General features: G+C 45.7%; 1 protein-coding gene across 6 annotated transcripts in view; it reads left to right on the top strand.

Moving 5' to 3' along the window:
- KCNJ2 (potassium inwardly rectifying channel subfamily J member 2) overlaps nt 1-656 on the top strand; it is a 336,141-nt gene extending 335,485 nt beyond the window's left edge. For all 6 annotated transcript variants that reach the window (XR_013961200.1, XR_013961201.1, XR_013961202.1 and 3 more), the window contains one exon: nt 326-656. The gene's annotated coding sequence lies outside the window, so the exon portion shown is untranslated. The remainder of the gene's footprint in view (nt 1-325) is intronic.
- The last annotated feature ends 15,202 nt before the right edge of the window (nt 657-15,858 follow it).

Here is a 15,858-nt window from a genome sequence, read left to right as displayed (position 1 = left end):
TGGGGGGTTGGAGGGACAGATCATACTAGGGAAGTAGAATTTTAAATTTGCAAGGGGCTACTGCCTTTATATACGTGTGCAAAAAGAACTTGATATTAAACTCGATACACCCAAGTTAATTTACTTGAAGTACATATTATTCTGAATTTTGAATAGTTCAACGTGCTAAAGGAGTCTGGCGAAATTAACTTTTGCAGTATCTGTGAAAAGATAACACACAAAGCAAATTAATATCATGGAAGCGACAGACGCTCAGTGGAGGCTGTATTTTTCCCTTTGTGACTATTTAATATCCTAATTAAAAAGCTCTCCTGTCTACTTGCAGGAACATTTACAAATGCCACATTGGGTCCAAGGAGCCTTCCCCAGGCCAGCCTCAGGAGGAGTGGAAGGACCTCTGCAGGCAGCTGCTTTGAAAGTCACTTCTCTAACGACAAGGACAAGATGTTGCTTTTCATTTCTTTTAAAACACTTGTTCACGCCTGGCTCAGTGGTTGAGCGTTGAGCACATGCCTGGGTTGTGGGCTCGATCCCCAATAGGGGGCAGCCAATCCATGATTCTATCTCAGCATTGTGGGCTCGATCCCCAATAGGGGGCAGCCAATCCATGATTCTATCTCTCTCCCTTCCCTCTCTGAAATCAATAAAAATACATTAAAAAAAATAAAATGCGTTCAATCAGAGTTCTTTCTAAGTCTTAGAATTCTTCATCACCTCTCTTCTGAGTTCAGGAAAAAATGTGCAATAAATATAAGCCTAGAAGACTAATACGTATTAGCACCCTGTTCACAATTCCATATGCCTTTTACACTTTACAACAAACCAAACAAAAATCCATTTTTCAGATGAGCAAAAGCCGAGACAGGTCACTTAGCCAGTAAGTGCTTGACTTGGACATGAACACAGACTCATCTTGCAGGAAGCAGGGAACAGACTGTGGAATCTCAGAGGGAAGGCGGGGTGAGGGAGGAAAGAGATCAAAGAGCTTGTATGCATATGTGCATAACCCAGGGACACAGACCACAGAGTGGTAAGGGCAGAGGCGGGCTAGAAGGAGTGAAGCGGGGAGAGGAGGGAGACGTATGTAATACTTTCAACAATAAAGATCTAAAAGAATCTGAGAGAATAAAATAACCATGTCTTTTCCACCATATCACATGTGTACATTTCTCACTTTTTAAAAGTGCAGTTCCACATCTCTAGAACGACAGTTCTTCCAAGAATACTTGACATATCCTGTTCTCCTTCCAGAGGAGAAAAATGGGGTCCCTCCCCTCCTTTAAGCTCCCTCAGCACACTGTTCCACAAGACACCCTTTCTTAGGAGTCAGTTCCACTGCAACCAAATTCGTCGCTAAAAATCAGCAACTAGAGCTCATTTCACTGGGATACAAGCCGCAGGCTTCCTTTGGAAGAAACTCGTTGTTGTTATTGGGGCCATGTGGGGCCACAAGAAACAGAGGCTGAGCCATGCCACCTGGGTTCCATTGTTCGTAGTTACTAATTGTTTCTGAGCATTGAAGCCAATAGAATGCAGGACGCTGGACATAGAGATAGGACCGGAACAGGCAAACATGAAAATCACCACATGGCACAAGGCTCACCTGATACCCTAAGAGGGTCTGCCGAGGCCATGGGGACATTAAAAACAGAACAGAACAGAACCCCAACCCCCTCACACAGTTTCCTTGACTTGCACAGTCAGCACGCATGTGCGTGTTTCCATCGTGAGCCTGTGTTACACGTTTGCCTTCCCGAGCCTGCACAGTATTAGGATACACTGAGATGTTCCCATCTTTTGCTAGGCTAGCCTCACACACATTTCTGGTTTCATGAAACAACAACAAACCAACAGCTGAGAACAATACGGTATTATACTTTGTTTCCAGGGAGGGAATATAAAGCACTCTCTTTTGTAATGAGCAGATGAATGATAATGTGCTCCTCAACAGGACACTGTTTCAAAACCTATTTTATCTCTGCGCTTGGGGTTTTCTTTGTGCCTCTGCAGGTTGATCCACGCTAGGGGCCAGGGCAGGGGCCGGGCTTGCCTAAGAGCAGAGCTCGGAACCATGACACAGCGCTCAGCCTAGATGAAACGGACCTACAATGAACCATTATCTGCCTCTTTAAAAACATCCAGAGCAATACCATTTCTCTATTCACACACAGGGGCAGGGTTTCAAAGTCCAGATCATATTGAAAAAGTCTTATATTTTCTCCATGGTATCTGTCTGCAAATGAATGTTTCTTTTTCAGCCAAAACTGCTCACACTTACTGAACACATATTTTATTCTAGGCTAAAATAGGTATTCAAGCTAGAAGCAAACACATTTTTAAAAATCAATAAGGTGGCTAAAGTTCAGGATACGGAGATGCCAGACTTGGCCTCAAATATGGGATTCTTTTCCTTCTTAATGATATGAATCAAACTTAGCCTGTTTCCCCTCCCCCCCCTGCCCCCCGCCATCCCTCCAAGAAGTCTTAGTCTTCTTAGCTGCAAATTGAACACCATGCTAGTTGTCTGGGACTCTGATGGGCTTCATACCTAGCACCTGTCTTCCCCACCCAAATTATGAGAAAATATTAAGAAGTGGCAGGTGGAGTCCAAACTATCCTCTGGATTAAAGATGAATCTTAAGAAGAGGATGTAGCTTCGAGTCAGAGCCAGATGGACCTACTCGGTGAACCTCAGGATACAACGTATAACCATGCTGTACATGTCAGACTCAGATGGGGCCTGGGAGGCAAAGACCCCCAAGATGAGATCTGGGGTGTGGAGGGGCTTCACTGCCTGGGGACCAGAGAAGAGAAAGAATAAAAGAGTAGAAACTGCAGCCATAGGCCTAAGTCATTGTCCTCAAGTTATTGACCCAATACATCATTCCATTTCTTCCGGGAGAAGAGAGATTACAGGTTGCAAGGGTCAGGAGTGTCCATATTGGGGGCACCTTCGGAAGCCAGTTCTTTGCAAAAACAAAGAGGCATGAGGGCCTCCCATGGGTGAGACGTGGGTCCCTGGCAGAGCGCATGAGACCTGCCCTAGTCCAAGAGAGTGCCAGTCGGGGATGATGCAGAGGGAAGGCTGGGTGGGGAGGAGCCCGAAGGAGCACGGGGCTCGGCACCTGAGTGGTGACTAATGGAAGTTTCACACGGATGGTGGTTTCACTCACGTGGCGGGTTGCATCAAGAGCGGGCAAAAAGCATGTGCCCTACATAGCAATGCGCATTTCACACGTCTGCCGTGAGGATTCACATGGTCATGCATATGAAAGGCTCAGCACAGTGGGCTTACAGGGGTGGGCAAACTTTTTGACTCGAGGGCCACAATGGGTTCTTAAACTGGACCGGAGGGCCGGAACAAAAGCATGGAAGGAGTGTTTGTCTGAACTAATATAAATTCAAAGTAAAGGAGCGGAGGGGAGAGCAAGAGAACCCTCCGCTCTTTCGGCTCCGCGGGCCGGATAGAACAGCCGAACGGGCCGGATCCGGCCCGCGGGCCGGAGTTTGCCCACGTAGTTAGCACCATTCATGGAACACGTAGGTGAGTGTGTCATAATGACCTTGCCTCCCACGATTGCACGTGCCCCGCTTCACTCCTTGCCCTTTTGCATAGACGCAACCATTTCTGCTCTAAATGTGATATATGTGTTCCCCCAAATCACCACTGTCTGCAACATCAGGCAATTCAATACACAAAGGTTGGGGCATATGCCTCTAGCCCACAATTTTAATGATCAAAAACAAGCCTTTATATTCTTGGCAGGCTGGATGTGTTAGGTTAAGGGTATGTCATTCACCAACTTCATCAACGATACCTTCAAAAATGATCGGGACCGAATAAACATGGTGGCGCGGGGTAAATGGTTATGAAATACTACAATCAATATGGCACCTGCAGTTGCTTGTGGAAGCGGGGAGGGCTGCGTGTGAGTTACTGTGACCTGGTGGGAAGAGGGCTCTCTGAGCTGAAACAGAAAGTACCAGCAGGTGTGGATAGGCGTGGCTCACCCCCCCAACCCCCCAACCCCCCCACCCGGTGATGTGCCCTGTGGGTGGGATTCTCCTACCCCCGATGGCTCCCTTCATCAGAGTGCAGGTTTGTGTGTGTTCCCCGCTGATGAAAAGCACCTAAGTAAATGCAAGATGTGTGTTCTCCTCGCACTGGTCCTCACATCCCAGTTGCATTGGAGCCAATTTACCTTTTCCAAACAAGGAGAACTGACCATACTGACTTACAAACCAGGAGCCACGCGTCTGGCCTGCCTCGACCCGGGATGACTTATGGGAACGTGATCGCTCAAGTGCAAGGCTACAACCTTGGGTTTCGGCCACGGGCGTTGGCCCAAAGAAATACACGACAGGGAAGAGAATTCTAAAGGCCCTTGTTAGGAGAGCCGTGGTCTCCGGAGAGGTTACTCAACTCTCTGGCTGGATTACCTGGGAGGGCACTGATGGCACCTGAAGCGCAGGTGTGAAGTTTAAAAGCAGGAAGAGGAAGGAATGAGGAGAAAAACAATGGCGCTGACCAATTCTTAGAAATGACAAAGGAGCTGTGACTCAGAGTATCATGTGATGGATTTAAAGGTAACTTTTTTTTTTTTTTGGCAAAAAACGAAGACCTTTGATCATGGATTAAAATCAATATGCTTACTAAACCTATTAGTTAAAGCCATCAATCAAACCCTAATTTCTCTTTTCCAAGACTGATAGAAAAGAAAGTTCGACCTTTTTTTGTTGGGGGTGGGGGGGAAATAACACATCCAACCTGCCAAGAATATAAAGACTTTTTTTTTTTTTTAAATATATTTTATTGATTTTTTTACAGAGAGGAAGGGAGAGGGATAGAGAGTTAGAAACATCGATGAGAGAGAAACATCGATCAGCTGCTTCCTGCACACCCCCCACTGGGGATGTGCCTGCAACCAAGGTACATGCCCTTGACCGGAATCGAACCCGGGACCCTTCAGTCCGCAGGCCGATGCTCTGTCCACTGAGCCAAACCGATTTCAGCAAGACTTATTTTTGATCATTAAAATTTTGAAAAATAACACGTAAGTTAGAGGTAAAAGCAAATTGTCAGTCGCTCAAAGCACCTGCCAAGGAAAACCTTACCAACCTAATAAAAACACCGTAGAGAGACTTAAAATCTAAAAACAAGAAACCTGTAAATTCTCACAGCTTTGTAAAAGCCCCATGCTTGTGTGTTTCTGTAATCTTTTGAATTGCCTTTTTAAAACTCAGCGTTTGCGCGCGGCGGCCGTCGCTTTAGATCAGAGAGGCTCTGAAGAAGCCAGAGCCTGTTGGCTTCATAGTTCTGTTCACACTCTTCTAAGACGCCTGCAGTTAGGCATTTCAGTGAAAGAGATGTTCAGCAACGAGTTGTGCGGCGTAACGCCGCAAAGCCACTGGCTGCTTGGCTTTTTATTTTGGTAGCATGTTCGTAGTTATTTTTAGAACCAACCCTAACTGATGTTTTTTAGAACCAACTCTAAATAACGACGTTTAGCAAGAATCATGGGACGGTAGGCATTTCAGAAACATCCAGGGAGAAGACGCTAGCCCTCAGGAGAGAGTCCCGCATTGGAGATAGTCCCCATTGGTACCCTGCACTCTTGAATGGCTTATCATCCTCCATCAGCATTTCAGGGTCTTATATCCGTCCCTAAGCTATGGCTTCTGGCATGGAATACTCGGATCTAAATCTCTCCGGTTTCTCAAGACTTAACACAGCGCTGAGTGCAAAGCTCTCTCTACACCAATAATGTGGAATGAATACATGACCAAGAAGATTAGGGCCCGAGGGTCCTCGTTTGCTTTTTAATACATTGAAAGAATCAGGTCGCTATTGGGACTGTTACAGGGTCCCAGGGCAGGAGGAATAGGGAAACCGAGACAGGAAAGTTAAAACAAGGCCCAACAGTGTGGGCCAGGGGTCCTCAAACTGCGGCCCGCGGGCCACATGCGGCCCGCCGAGGACATTTACCCGGGCGCCGCTGCCTGTCCTGCTTAGCAGCCGACTCGTCCCGGGCCCGCAGTGCGCATAGGAATTTGTTCATAGTTTTTTGTTTTTTTTTTAAATTATAGTCCGGCCCTCCAATGGTCTGAGGGACAGTGAACTGGCCCCCTGTTTAAAAAGTTTGAGGACCCCTGGTGTGGGCAATAGGCTGCCAGCTGGTAACTAACGAGCCATTACCTTCCCCAGCCAAGGACGTGAGAGCAAATGGTTAACAAACCTCCCTAACAAGAAAGTGCAGAAGGGGAGGGGGAAGAGGAAAAGGGAAAAAAAAGGGGGGGGGAGTGGCAGTCTTACTCCCGAAGCAGAGAGGCCAGCAGGCTCCATGGAGGCTTGCTTGGCGAGATAAAGTCACCAGGTGCTTCTCATGAATTCTGGGAAGGCCACCACAAAGTCAACAGTGACCTTGAGAATGAATCTGCATCTAAAGAGTCAGCAAAGGGATTTTGAAACCTGTCCACAGGGGAGTATCGAACGCCTGGGGCCCTCACCCAGCCTGCTCTTCAGAGTAGCCGAGACCCATCTGTGCTTCCTAAGCCACGTGTATATGTTTGCTTGCTTTGCGTTTTCAATAAAGGTGCATGCATTCATTGCTTTAATAAATTAGCTTTTCACAACACAGTCGAGGTCTCTCGTATAAACTCACTTCTACGAGAAGACAAGGATCGAAGTTGGGGACAGCCATCCCCCACTGACTCGGGGAGCTGTCAGGGAACACCTCCCCGGTGCTGGTGAGGGGTGCCTCTAACCGTTGGACCCACCACTCGGGTTCGCATTTATTACAAGTTCGGCACAGGAAGCATCCTGCATTTTATTCCTTCCTCATTTTTAATGGACCAATGCCATTCAGGTCACCGTGGCTGTGCGGATGAGGTCGCAGACCACAATCCCGTGCTATTTTTATTATTTCAACCCTCTCGGTCCCCTTCAGCTGCACTGATGGTACATTCAAACAAAGACGAAACCAACTAGTATGGAATCGCCTTCTGGGTTTGCTGCTCCGTCACCCTCACTCCCTCCAAAGTTAGACTCTGTCTCCTTGTTTCATGTCACATCCAAACTGGACAGCATCCCCAGTTTCCTAGGAAACCCTGAAAAAAAACAACACCCGGCTTTACATAACTTGCTTTGCCCACTGCTGGAATTCAGCCATTTCTGCAGAAAAGCAGAGCAGCTGTTCGGCTGCCTCCTGGCAACACTTCTCAACAGTGTGGGCGGAAACAAAGCACAACGCACTTCAATTAACCTGCCCTGGGGAGGGGAAGGCACGGGCAGAGCTAATAACTCAGGATCCGCAAGTGTCTAATGAGTCAACAGACCTGCTCTGGAGGGGAAGGCAGTGAATTTTTAATGAAATCAAGAGAACCGGCCTTTGGTTTCATTTCTCCTTGAAAGGCAGTGAGAAACATTTAAAATGCTATTATTTAGAGTCCTTCTGTTTCAGGTATACCCAAAGATGCATTTTTTTTAATTTAATAATTTTCATTTCAAAACAACACAGTCCAAAGGATACCGACAGAAAGAAAAAAAACCCACAAAATAAACCAAAAATACAAGTCAAATACGTCTGTGCTGGCTTAGAGTTCTCTTTATCTCAAGGATCGTTTTTTTTTTGTGTGTGTGTGTGTTTTTTTTTGCCTTGATTCCTCGGAAAGTAGCTCTTGCATAATTTATCAGAGGTTGTAACCTCAGAGCAGAAGTGACAGACAGGGGGAATGACACACACAAAGCAGGAGAGAGAACCACATCAAGGCGGTTTTGATCAAGTTGGCCGACGCCAGGATCCTTGGTTGTTGGATCCCAGGGGACCTCAGGAGAAGCTGGACGCATGAGCCTTTGAATCCAACCTTCAGCAGAGGGAGGAGAAGCGTCTATCTATGGGCTTCTGCCCACTTTTGTGAAAAGGCCCAACCCCTGGGAACGCTGACTTCCCTAGAGGTCAAGGGTGAGCATGGATGAGCCCCAAATGAGTGTCTGCTACGGTTATCTCAGAGAAGCCAGGGAGCAGGCAAGAGGAATGCCGCCCGGGCTGCAGGTGAGGGGGGGGCCAGGATGCGCCTGCAGGAAGTTATTCGGAGCCCATGCCGAGCTGGTCCCTGAAGCCGTGGCCAAGATCAGGGAACAATGAGACCGGGACTCCCCAGGATCCTCTCCATCTCGGCTCTGGATGCAGGCAATGCTGTCTCCTCCACGGGGTTCCCCCTTCAGGACCCCGTCCTTGGGAAGTTCACTCCATACCGCCTATCACCTCTTAAATGTTGGCGTTCCATCCCCCCTTCCTGATGGACCTTTGGGGAGGACTCAAAAGAGTCCAGGCCTGCTCTCTATCCCACAAGAGCCCACGTCTGGTCCTAGAAAAGTAGTCACGTATTCAGGAAGTGCAATTATTTTTGAAACAACGAAGCAATTCACCTCTTCTCCACCAGCCAAAGCTTCAAACCCTCCAGGCTTCCTTGGGTAGAAGGTAGACCCCACTCCACCATATTTTCAAATAACGGGGCGCATGTCAACCATCCGAGTGGCCTTGTTGGGACCTATGCTCTCTGGGTGGGAGCGACTGAGTAATCCCTCACCTTCATGATAATAGCTTTCTCCAAAGAAATCTCCCTCCCTCCCCCATTTTTATAACCACTAAGTGGATGAGAGAGTACAGAGGAATGGAATAGACTCCTGTCCCCCTGTGACAATTCCTCCAGGGTCTATGTCACACGCACGTCCCACGCACGTGGATCCATTCTCTTGGCATCTATGTGGGAGTTTAGTTTTAGCAACCTGGTATATTCACACAAGTAGTGGTGTGATAAGCGTTCACAATTGAGTGCATCTCACTTTAAATCCTTTATTCTTTTTTTTAAACAAGTTTTTACCAATTTGAGAAGAGAGAGAGGGAGGGAGAGATGAGGGAAACATCAACATCAATCGCCTGCCCCCTACACGCCCCCTGCTGGGGACTGAGCCCAAAACCCAGGCATGTGCCCTGACCAGGAATCCATCCAGTGACGTCTTGGTGCCACAGGTTGATGCTCAACCACTGAGCCGCACAAATAGGGCAAAACACTCTATTCTTTTCAGTAAAAACAACAACAACAAACACACACTTTGTTTGGTGGTTAACTTTATGGCGATAAACATACCTAAAAAAATCTAATGCAAAAAGAGAAACGCACCTTTTCTAAAGGGGAGTAAGGCTTGAGGGGATGTTCTCCAGGACTATGAAACCCTTGACATGTATGGCGATGGGCCTTCCTCCTCTCAGACTGAGGACTGGTCCTTTCATACTCCTTGCAGAGGTTCCAACCCCACCAGTTTCAGAAAGTAATTGAAAATTACCGTGTATTTTACACTAGAAAATTCCCATACATTTTAATTTATGTAAAGAATATGTATATATAAAATATATTTTATTGATTTTTTACAGAGAGGAAGGGAGAGGGACAGAGAGTTAGGAACATCGATGAGAGAGAAACATCGATCACCTGCCTCCTGCACACTCCCTACTGGGTATGTGCCCACAACAAGGTACATGCCCTTGACCGGAATCGAACATGAGAACCCTTGAGTCCGCAGGCCAACACTCTATCCACGGAGCCAAACCGGTTAGGGCCGTGGTCGGCAAACTGCGGCTCGCGAGCCACATGTTGCTCTTTGGCCCCTTGAGTGTGGCTCTTCCACAAAATACCACGGCCTGGGCGAGTCTATTTTGAAGAAGTGGCGTTAGAAGAAGTTTAAGTTTAAAAAATTTGGTTCTCAAAAGAAATTTCAATTGTTGTACTGTTGATATTTGGCTCTGTTGACTAATGAGTTTGCCGACCACTGGTAGGTATATATATATATATATATATATATATATATATATATATATATATATATTAAATTCCTAGGCAGGAAACAACCTCACTGATTTTAGCAATATAACACAACACAGAGTTGATGATTTGGTTTTAGCCTTACTATGGTCTCTAGCAAAAGTGTCTATCATTATGCATAATATATTGTAATGACTCTCTGGGGAAAAAAAAAGAATTTGAAATTTTCCCCCAAGTTCCCTGGTTTTACCTTGACTGGAAAATGTTTGAGAGTCCAATAAAAGTAAGGGTACCTCTGAAGACTTTCCACAGTGACTGCTGTCTTGATTAGGGGAACCACACGTTCCAAGACACTCCAAAAGCCAAGTACAGAAACACACAGCTCAGCTGAAGAGCATTCTAGCATCAGTCAGAACCAAAGAGCAATGCAAAGGAGAAGTTCAGGACCAGTATTTCAGCATGTCCACGTCGTCCTTCTGTGGACTGCTTTCGCCACTGGATTAAGCTAAACGATTGCCTTTTTAACAGAAAAAGACTCAGGTGGAATTTGGAACATGCTGTCCCCAATAACCGTGGAGGTGGGCAAGTTCCCCCACAAGCTATCGGCCCTGCCTGTAACCGGGCTGATGGGAGAACTTGCTTTGTCCTGAGCTGAACTCCTTCCAGACCCCGTTGGGGCTACGAATGGGAAACCAAAGGTCATCCGTGGGGCCAGTTTTGTCTACAATCGTCCTGGGTCCGATCAGAGCTGCTTGGCTATTTCAGGAGGAAGCTAACAAAGTTACTTCTCTCTTTTTCATCCCCCAAAACGCATTATTTCGCCAGTGATCACACTCAGCTCAATGTCTAAAATGGCTGCAAATTCACTGTGCTGTTTCCCCGAAAACCGTGTTTTCATCACTATTAACCGGCAGCTACTTTTATGAACCCCCGACAGTTAAAGACACGTCACCAGAGGATAATTCGGATTTTGTTTTGCCTTTTAAAAGGCACTCTCCGCGATGCCAATGATCTGGAACAACAACGCTTCACTATTTCTCTCCTCCCCCAGCATTACCTTAGCTAAGCATCCCAGCAGCGGGTCGCGGGTCCCGAGTCCCTGTTTTGGGAGAGGCCGTGAGCTGGCGGCACCAAACAGCCGTCCTTGCAAGGAATAACCCTTGCGGAGGAAGGAGTCTTGCTTCTGAAAACAGCACCCCTTTCCCACCGGTACTTCCATCCACGATACATCCGCGCTTAAAAAGATGCGCTACCCTCCTCCGGCCGCTCCAGCTACAGGCTCAGGTGCATTACGCCGCGTGGACCAGAGGCTGGGCTGACCCTAGCGCATGCGCAGTGAGCTTTGGTTCCCCCAGACTCCAGCTCCTTGACAGCATTAGCTGATGTGGTTCCTGCCCACGTGCCTCCCTCTGACCACTGAGGGGAAGGCATCGACCAGGCTGTGTACTGGGTGCACAGCAATCAAGAACGTGGGGAAGTGAGCGCACTAATGATATACGTTCTGTGTCACCACTTTGGGAAGAGGTGACGGGGCGTGGCGGCTGGCCCGTGTACCTGTCCCTCCTCCGCGGCACACCTGCAAGGACGCGGGCCCAACCACGGGCAGTGGGAGGCTCAGGGTCAATCCCACACATAGTGTGAACAGCTGATTCTAGATTGCTGACAGCTGCTCCGAAACCACCTGCTTTCTTCCCTCTGTGGAGGAAAAAAACACCCATACAACTTAATCTGCTACTTGGAAAATGTAGCCCATTATACGGTTCAGAGAATTACAGGATCATGAAGGTGTGTTTTTAAGATCAAATGTTGATAATCTAATATTATTTTCCTAAAAAATGAAAAGGCCACAATGATAATTTCTAGACTATCCAACATCTTATTTTAATGATCATTTGTATCTCAGTCAGTCACTTTTTATTAGATCTATAATGTACGTATTAAAATGAAAGAAATGTTATTAGACACTCCTGAAAATGTAAAAAGGCAAGTTTCTGTTATTCAGTAAATACATTTCTCAGTGAATAGGTGTTTCTTTTCTCCCCCCGGACTGATGAAGCAACATTATTCGTTAGTTTAATTGTTTTAGTAGAGAATACATCACTGCAAATATTAATCCTCTAATCCACCCTGGGTTGACTTTGTGTGTATGTCTGAATTGGTTAGAATGCACTGACGATTGTGGTCGGCAAACTCATTAGTCAACAGAGCCAAATATCAACAGGACAACGATTGAAATTTCTTTTGAGAGCCAAATTTTTTAAACTTCAACTTCTTCTAACGCCACTTCTTCAAAATAGACTCGCCCAGGCCGTGGTATCTTGTGGAAGAGCCACACTCAAGGGGCCAAAGAGCTGCATGTGGCTCTCGAGCTGCAGTCTGCCGACCACTTGAACCATCAACAGCAAGATGAGCTAAACTGGGGCGCACCATGAAGGTAGATTTCATCTGTCTGCACCGAGATACCTGGCTTATCCGTAAGAACAGGAACCCTGCCGACAGTTTCGTGTTAAGTAAGGACGGTTGTGCCGGCATCAGACATGAACTTCTGTCCACATATGTCCATCTTATTACCCAGAGTCATAAAAGTAACGCTCTCAGTTTCATTGCTGTCTACCTAATATGTGATTTCTTTCTTCCAGATATTCAAGGCCTGGAGACTTGGAGAATGACCTACAGTGGAAGAGAGATGGTGACATCCGGTGTCTCGGGTTTCTACATCACTCTTGACTGGCTGCTCCAAACCTGTGTAATTAAAACCAGACAGTCATCATCTCTAAACACTTTTTTTTCCCCCAAAAATTCTACACCTACTGTATGGAATACCTGGGTAGCAAACAGGGTGTGTGTGTGTGTGTGTGTGTGTGTGTGTGTGTGTGTGAGAGAGAGAGAGAGAGAGAGAGAGAATTCTTTCTAAATTCACCATGTCTACTTAGAATGCTTTTTAAAGTAATATTTTTTTACCTTTACTGATCAGTGTTAACAGCATCATCCCCTCCTGACCCTGACAGCTCAGAGGGATGGCCTGGCTTAGCCCATCCTGGAGAGTTTCGGGAACCTGACCGGGCTGGGAATGCCCCAGAGAGGGAAAGTTTGGATGGGAGGAAAACGTAGTGGGTAGGCCATGTTCTCTCTCCAAAGCAGACAACATTAGGAAGACAGGACCCCAGGAGACAAAGCACACACACACGGGGCTGTGGAGGCAGAACAGCCTCTTAACAAATGAGTCATTTTGAATTTAGAAGATTTAGAGACCCGGGTTTACATTCAGCTCAGGATTTTAGTGGCAGATGTGGTTAACAGTTCCTGGCTTCAGTTTCCCCTTCGAAATTCATAAATGTTGTCCATCATCAGGGTGACTTCTCGCTCCTAGCAGCCATGCAGCTACTGAAGTGCTAAGAAGGAAAAAAACAGACAAGGAGGCTAGTGCTGACATCTGGGATTTTAGCTGACTCAGAAACAGGCATAAAAGTTCAGGCAGAAGGTTCCTCTGCATAATTTATTTGGAACAAGATCCACTTATCAGTGATTTATTTTACAATGATCGGAATGACGTATTCAGAAAGAACATGGCATATAGATAATACATATAAAATGCCATGCCTGTGCAGGGCTGCAAGCACAGTACTACCCCGCCCTCTAGTGGTAGCATGGGACTTGACAGCCATATTATTTTCTCAAGTGTAATGTTTTATTTCCCCCAAATAAAGCAAAAGTAAATAAATACCTCCGTGCTTTGGGTCTTATTTTGTTGGTCAATTCATGTTTTCATTAGATCCCACAAATTAGTGAAATCATGTGATACTTGTCTTTCTCAGATTGGCTTATTTCACTTAGCATATTATTTTCCAAGTGGGTTTGGGGCCGGGGGGAGGAGAAGAGATAAGCATAATAACTTACATACTTATATGCATAGCCCATGGACACGGGCAGTAGGGTAGTGAAGGCCTGGGGGGGAGGTAGGGGCTGGGAGAAGGGGAATAAAGGGTGGGGATGGGAGATATCTATAATAGTATTAACAATAAAAAGAGTGTTGTTGTTTCTTTAATCAGCATACACATTATTCAGCAATCTTAATGCTTTTATTTTTTTGGAAATGAACAGATAAAATTAGTTTCTTAAGTATAAACCCATTAATTGATTCCTTCAACAACACTGATTGAGTACTAAGTATACATTAGGCACTGTATTAGACCCTGGCTTAAAAGAACAGGTGTCTGTCCTCAAACAGCTCAGTGTCTAATTGAAGGTGAATGCTGTTACAATGTGAAGGTCATGGTGAGGGATGTTATAAAAATCCCCAGGCGACCCACCCAGTTATCAGTGGTGCCTTCAGAGGAGACTTAGAAAAAGAGTAAGCATCGGAGCTGAACCTGAAAACCTGGACATTAATCTACATTCATGAATCTAGAAACTCTCCAGAGTAAAACGGGTAGTAGGGGTAGAAACTGCAACTAGCATCAGATCTAATGGTGAAAACCAATATTTTATCCCTGAGATAACAAATGTGGCAACAGTGTCCACCAGCACCAATCCTATTCGGCATGTTGGAATAGTGATGGCAATGAGGGGAGAGAGAGAGAGAGAGAGAGAGAGAGAGAGAGAGAGGGAGAGAGAGAGGGAGAGAGAAATGGAGAGTGAGCTAGAGTTGTATTTCACACTGTCTACAAAATTAATTCAAAGTGGATCATACACCTAACACATAAAATTATTAAAAATTTTATGACCAAACATCGAAGAAAGTCTTTCTGATGTTAGGTTAGGCAAAGAGATCATAAGATACAATACCCTAATCACAGTCCATAAAACTAAATGAAACTCTGTTAAAACAAAACATGTTTGCTCTGTGTAAGAAATTCCAGAGGGAATAGGAAGTCTTCCTATATTACATTTGCAGCTGTTTTATAAATATAAAATTGTTCCAAAAATACATTGCTTACTAAAAATTAAATATGTAACCACATATTTCAGTAAGTATAGTGGAGGTTTTAAAAAATACGTTTTTATTGATTGTTTTTAAGAGAGGAAGGGAGAGGGAGAGAGATAAACATCGATGTGAGAGAGAAACCTTGATGGCTTGCCTCCCGACCGCATCCCAACCAAACCAGCAACATGGTCACGTGTCCTGACCACCAATCGAAGAACCTGTAGCCTTTTGATGCGCGAGACAACGCCCCAGCCAATTGACCCACACTGGCCAGGGCTTAGGTGTTGTTAAATAAAGTATCTTGTTGTTCCTTCTAAAATAAGACTATTGTATGTATAGGTTTTGTTCACTGTGCGTAGCACACGGAAGGTACTCAAGAAATATTTGCCAAGTGATCGAATTATAGAAGATGCAGGCGCCTTTCGTGTCTAAGAAGAAAATTGTATTTTTTCACTTTAGCCACTAGGTGGCAGTATCAGCACTTCAGTTAAAAGTCTTCATCCGAAGTAAAAACAATCCTTTGAAAAAGAACAAGGTTTGAAAGAAGTTATGACATGACATTCTTATATACCTATAGTAGCAGGAAAGAATTCCCAGTCTTGTGATGAGGATCAGAAAAGATATGAAGTGGCTGTGGACAGGAATCTGGGATCCTGAGATATCTAGAAATAAAGTGGGAAAAAATCCAGCCATTTATTTAAACATTTCCAGACGCGGATATAAGTGCCCTTGGACAGATAGCCCGTGGAGAATTAAGGGACATCTATCTTCCCCCAGACATGAGTGCGGCGCGCAATGTCTGAAACTGCCGAGGCTTGAAAGGGGGGTGATCCGATGGAACTGTGGGTGCTGCAGCATGGGGGTGTCTGAGTGCCCAAGGACCGTTTCGACTGGATGCTACGGCTCATGAGACCAAGCCGCACGCTGCCTGCCGCTATCTCTACGTGCACCTTGTGTCACTCAGGAAATAAAAGCACTTTCTAACATGGGCCAATGCAAAGTGTAACTAGGAAGGCAAATTCTAAAACCAATGGAGAAATTACAATGGATTTGTATCTCAAAAAACAACAATAATACTAACAAAAAACCCCCACAAAAGACAAACACAAAAA

The sequence above is a fragment of the Plecotus auritus genome (assembly GCF_963455305.1).
Source record: "Plecotus auritus genome assembly, chromosome: 7".
NCBI lineage: Eukaryota > Metazoa > Chordata > Mammalia > Chiroptera > Vespertilionidae > Plecotus > Plecotus auritus.
Note: the sequence above shows the minus strand (reverse complement) of the source record. Positions and strands in the feature narration are given on the sequence as shown.